This window comes from Herpailurus yagouaroundi, unplaced genomic scaffold, assembly GCF_014898765.1.
Source record: "Herpailurus yagouaroundi ecotype Mexico unplaced genomic scaffold, PumYag 220, whole genome shotgun sequence".
Taxonomy (NCBI): domain Eukaryota; kingdom Metazoa; phylum Chordata; class Mammalia; order Carnivora; family Felidae; genus Herpailurus; species Herpailurus yagouaroundi.
Window position 1 is genome coordinate 3,569,230 of NW_024412451.1, and position 5,425 is coordinate 3,574,654.

The window sequence follows — 5,425 nt, forward strand, 5'->3', positions numbered from 1 at the left end:
CCCCACAGGGCACAAGGGTCCCAGAGCACCCCCAGGAGAAGACCTTCTTGGTGGGGGTGCTGCTGGGAGTTGACTTCCTGGGCAGCCCTGGAGTGTTAGCCTCTGTTAACCGCCCACGTTCTGGACAGTTCTCCTCCCACAGGAGCCTCAGTCACCCAGATCTGGCTACTCTGCCCCCTCCCCTTCTAGGCTCGCTAGGTCCACTCGCAGCCATGACCTTCCTGTCCCTACTGCCTCCGTTCCAGCACAGGCCCAAAGTCCAGCTCACCTGGCCTGACGACAACCCCAAGCCCTAAGTGGCCTCCCTGCCCTCAGTTTTTCCCCTTCTAATCCTTCATTCCCCAAAGTTAATCCAGAAGGAGACCTATGGCAGGAGTGGAAAACAGTCCCCATACGAGCCCCCTCCCCTTCCTGTGCCTGCGGTAGATGTGGCTTGTTGACCACGGCACCCACGGAGCTCGAGCCCAGCGGGCCTTGAGAGGCAGCCGCTGGCCATCAACAGAGCTGGCACTGGAGAGGCCACCTGCTCGCACGGGCTTCTGGCCGGGCTGTCACTCAGATGCTGTGACATCCATGCCGGAGCCCCTCGCACTGGACTCAGCCTGCCTCCTCCCCCACACTCCTCCCAGCAGCTCCCCGGCATCAGTCAAAATCACGCACGTCCCCGAATGTCATGGCTGATTCCCGCACCCAGGTCTTTGCTTGTTTTGTCCCCTTTGCCTGGAACTCCTTCTGTCCACGTGCCCCCACACCTCACCTATATCCTCACCTGACCCCTCAAAGCTAGTCGCGGTCTAGAAATGCTTCCCTGACCCTTTCACACAGTGACTCTCCCAACGGCTATTATTTGCCTGCTCTGGGGACTTCTGTAACTCCCCGTAAATGCCTGAGCATTTGTCCTTGTTTAAAACAAAATTCTCTACAGTGTACAGTTGGTACTCAATGGTGCGCTGGCATAAACCTGCCTATAGCTCTCCACGCTCAGGTTGTGTGTACCTATATACTTGCACCTCTCAGCTGCCACCCACCCGACTGGAGGGCTTTGGGGCGCAGGGCCTGTGACTCCCCCCCCCCACATGTCCTCGCGAGCTGCCATGAACATGGTGATCCCTTTGGAGATGGCAGTGGTCTCAACCTCGCCCTTGACTTGATTCTCCATCTATAAGCCGACCTCTCCCATGTGACTCTCCAGCTCTGCTCCCAGCACTGCACTCACCCACCTGCCCGTGACACGGTACTTGGTGACTCCACTGTGACACACCCACAGCCAAACCCCTGACCCTTTCTCCTAAGCTGTCCATCTCCTACAAGCCAGTTACCCTGGAGGCCTCTGCGTGTCCTTCTCCCTTTCCCGTCGACCCGGACCACCTCCACGGTCCGTTGTGCCTTCTGCATAGCTGTCCGGTCTGGCCACTTTCCTCCACGTCCCCTGCCACCGTCCTGTTTCAATCTCACCTAGGTGTCTGTCCCGGCCCCTTCCCTGGCCTTCTAACGTCCCATCCCACCCTCCCCCTTCCGTCTCCTCAGGCAGTCAGAGGGAGCTTTCCAAAACAGATCTGGCCCTGCTACCCCTCCCTCAACCCCTTCCAGGGCTCCCCAGACCCCTTAGAGGAGAGCCCCAGCACTTCAGCCTGCCCACCTCTGGGGGGACCTTCCCTTCCCCCTGCGTTCCGGCCTTCAGACTCCCACGGGACCCGCCCCCCCCTCAGGCCGTCTGCAGGGCCGCTCCCTCCCGGAACACTGTCCTCCCCTCCTGGCCACCCCTCCTCGCTAACACCCTCCTCCTCAACCACCGACTTGCTCAGCAAAGCCCTCTGCGACCCCAGACCAGGACGGACCCATTTGCTTTCAAGGAAAGACAAGCTCTCGTCTTTAAGAGCATTCTTCTCAGTTTGTTACTCATTCACATTGTTATTTGCCACTTAACACACTCTTCCTGAGCATGCACTCTGTCTGTACCAGGCCCCCGAGACACAACTGGGAACGGACATCTAGTGAAACCCACAGTAAACAGGCAAAGAAATGAACGTGTGCCATAATGTCAATCAAGCACAGATAAGGAGCTAAGGATGTGGATTTGGGGCCGCAGGGATGCTTTTGAGGGTGGTCAGGAAGACCTCTTGGAGGAGGTGACGTTGCAGCAGAGCGAGTGAGTGAGGCACTCGCCTCGGGTACAAAAGGGATACAAAGACTCCGGGATCAAGATTTAAAAAAAAAAAAAAAAATGTACCCAGGCGGTGTCTTTTTTTTTTTTTTAAGTGCAAAAAAAAAAAAAATCGGTGTTCACAATTTTAGATAAAACCGGATCGATAACGGTGTTGAACCATACCGAATGAAGCCTGAGGCCAGTGGAGAAATCCTAAGACGGCCTGGCGTCGGCAGGGAAATGGTGGTGGGTAGACAGGAGCGGGGACGGCCAAGTGGAGAGAGAAGGCAGGACCGGACGACTCCAGGGCTGACACTGATTACCCTCCGTGCCATCCCCACCCCCACTACCCTGCGACACCCAGCAGCCGGAGTCTGTTCCCCAAAAAGCACATCCTAGGCGCTCCCGAGCGCCCGCCGGCCAGTGTGGCGATGCTCCCCGCGGCCACCAGGGGTCAGCAGAGCGCCGCCTGCCCAGCCCCGGTCGAGCAGGACCGCGTGGGAAGCCGGGTTGGTGGCGATCTAAGGAAAGGGAGTGGAGGATTACGGGGACCAGTGGGGACCGGGGCGGGGGCGGGTTCTGAGAAATGGGGCTGGCAGCGGCCCAAGAGCAGACTGAGAAGCACGGGGACGAGCTACTGCTCCTGTTGTTTCTTCCACCCACCCATCCATTTCTTCCTTCAGTGGCAGCCAGGCCACACGGGTCTACAAGCTCGTCCCCAGGGCGCTGCCGCGTGGTGAGGCTGGGTTGCATTTGCAGGAGTTCGGGGGAAGGAGAAGAAAGTGGGGACTGGAGAGATCGCTCCATCCCCCCCCCCCCCCCATGGGATTACAGAGCACACAGTGGATGTAAATGTTAGCAAGGCGAAGAATCCTAACAAAAGCTAATGGTTTGGGGACACTTACAAGGTATCAGGCCTTGTTTGAGTCTTTTTTTTTTTTTTTTTTTTTTTACTCTATCAACTCAGTTTTCACACAAACTCCAGGACGTTGTCATTATGCCCATTTTCCAGATGAGGAAACCAAGGCACAAAAGGGCCAAGTGATTTGTCTGACGTCTCAAGCGAGTGAGAGGGAGCCAAGGTTTGAAGAAGCCCGGCCATCTGACTTCCAAATGACCAGGCTGGCTGTCGGCACAGGGCCCAACGCGGGGCTTGATCCCACGGAACTGTGAGATCGTGACCCGAGCAGAAACCAAGAGTCGGACGCTTCACTGACTGAGCCGCCCCGGCGTCCCTCCTCCTCTGTCTCTTATGAGGACACTGGTCACTGAGGTTAGGGCCCACCCAGACGATCCAGGATGATCTCCCCTCGAGATCCTTAATTTAATTACATCTGCAAAGACCCTTTTGCCAATAAGGTCAAATAAGATCACTTTTGTAAAGTTTCCAGGGTTAGGACGTGGACATATCTTTCTGGGGGGAGGGGGGCCACGACTCAACCCCCCTTCAACTCTTCTCCATATTATTATTATTATTATTGCTGGCGCTGGTATAATTCTTACTACCTTGAAGGGCAGTTCCGTTCGGGGCTGGAACCAAGTGAGAGACCCCGATGTGGAAAAGTCCGCAGAACACAGAAGGCAGTGACAGTGAGGGGTGGGTGCCTAATAATTGCACAAGGCATCTTATTGTGGCCCCACCCCCCACCCCCCACCCCCGCTGCCTCCCCAGCGAGTGCGCAGGCTCTTGCCCCTCTGGGGGGGGGGGGGGGAATCTGCAGCGTCATGGAGAGAAAAGCCCTCTCTCTCTGGAAGGAGCGCCCTTGGACCGGAGGAGGCATCCCCACTGGCCGGTGGCCTTGCCTAGTGTCCCTCAGGGGCAGAGGACGAGCCCAGCGAGCTGCTGACTGTCCCTCTGTGCGCCCTGCTGTGACAAGCCTCCGGTTCTGTTCCATCGAGGTTCGTTTTCTTTCTGTACCTGTGGACAGGTGGCAGGTGGCAGGGTAACCCTCGCCATCCTCTTTGAGATTAGAGTTCCTCCCTGACACCTTGGGTGGCCTGAAGGAGACAACATGGGGCCGGGAGATGGGAGGACAGTCAAGTGTCAAGCTGGGTGATATTTAGATGTGGGGCCATTTATGGAGTTGGTGGGGGGGTGTTTTCTCTCACCCCCAACTTCTTCTTGCTAATAATTGTCAGTACTTGACCAGCCTACGTGACATCGTGTATGCGCGTGCGCCCGCACCCTCTAGTCTGTCCTCTAGCGCTTAGCTCCATCTGACACAGGATTTTCTTGTTTTGTCTGTTGTCCGACACCCCCACTAAGACGGGCGCTCAGGTGACAGGAACCTCTGCCTGTCCCTTCCCTGCTGGATCCCTAGAGCATCTGGTATACCGTCGGTACTCAATAAATGTTTCTGGCTAGACGGATCAAAAACAAAAGCGTGACAACTCTGGGGCCAAACCGCGCTGCCCAGGTGTCATCCATGGATGACCCCTCGTCATCCATTTAATGGGCTTTATAATATATATATTTTAATATTTGTTCATTTTTGAGAGAGAGCGGGGGGAGGGGGGAGACACAGAATCCCAAACAGGCTCCAGGCTCTGAGCTGTCAGCACGGAGCCCAACCCGGGGCTCGAACCCACGAACGGTGAGATCATGACCTGAGCCGAAGTCGGACGCTTAACCGACTGAGCCAGCCAGGCGCCCCTAAAATATTTCCACTCTTAGAACTGAACACGACATCATCCTCTCAAGGAGAACGTTCCTGGGGTGCTGCACCCCACTAGCACCCCAGGGCCAGGGCAGACATCTCCCCTGATGACCTAGGTCTCCCAATCCTTGGCCTTGGACAAGGCCTGGCTCTAAGGCCCCTCTGGGTACATGTTGGCGCACTGAGGACCCAATGCAGAAGGGAGGCAGATCAGACAGGAAGTAGGACTTCCTGAGAAGTGAAAGGGGGGGGGGGGGTGCCTCCAGAACAAGACGGCCCTGGGGGGTGGAGGGGGGTTTCATCCGCTGCTGGGACGTTGCCCCCTCACGAGCTCGGACCCAGCACCTGCTCCTCTGGCCGCCCCTGCCCCCCATCTCATTCAGGGCGGCCCTGCCTCCCGGCCTCCCCTGCCCACACCCCTGCGTCCGCGTGGCTCCTCCCCCCTCGCACCGGGTGGGGTCCCCGGCAGGGCCCCGCTGTCACCTCCTGTCTGGTTTCTACCACTTTCTTCCGCGGCCCCCCCCCCCGCCCCCCCGGCTTCTGCTGTCGCTCATGACGTTTCTTTTCCCACTCAGCAGCCAAGATGTCTTTAGAAATGAGGAATTCGACCAGGCCCTGCCCC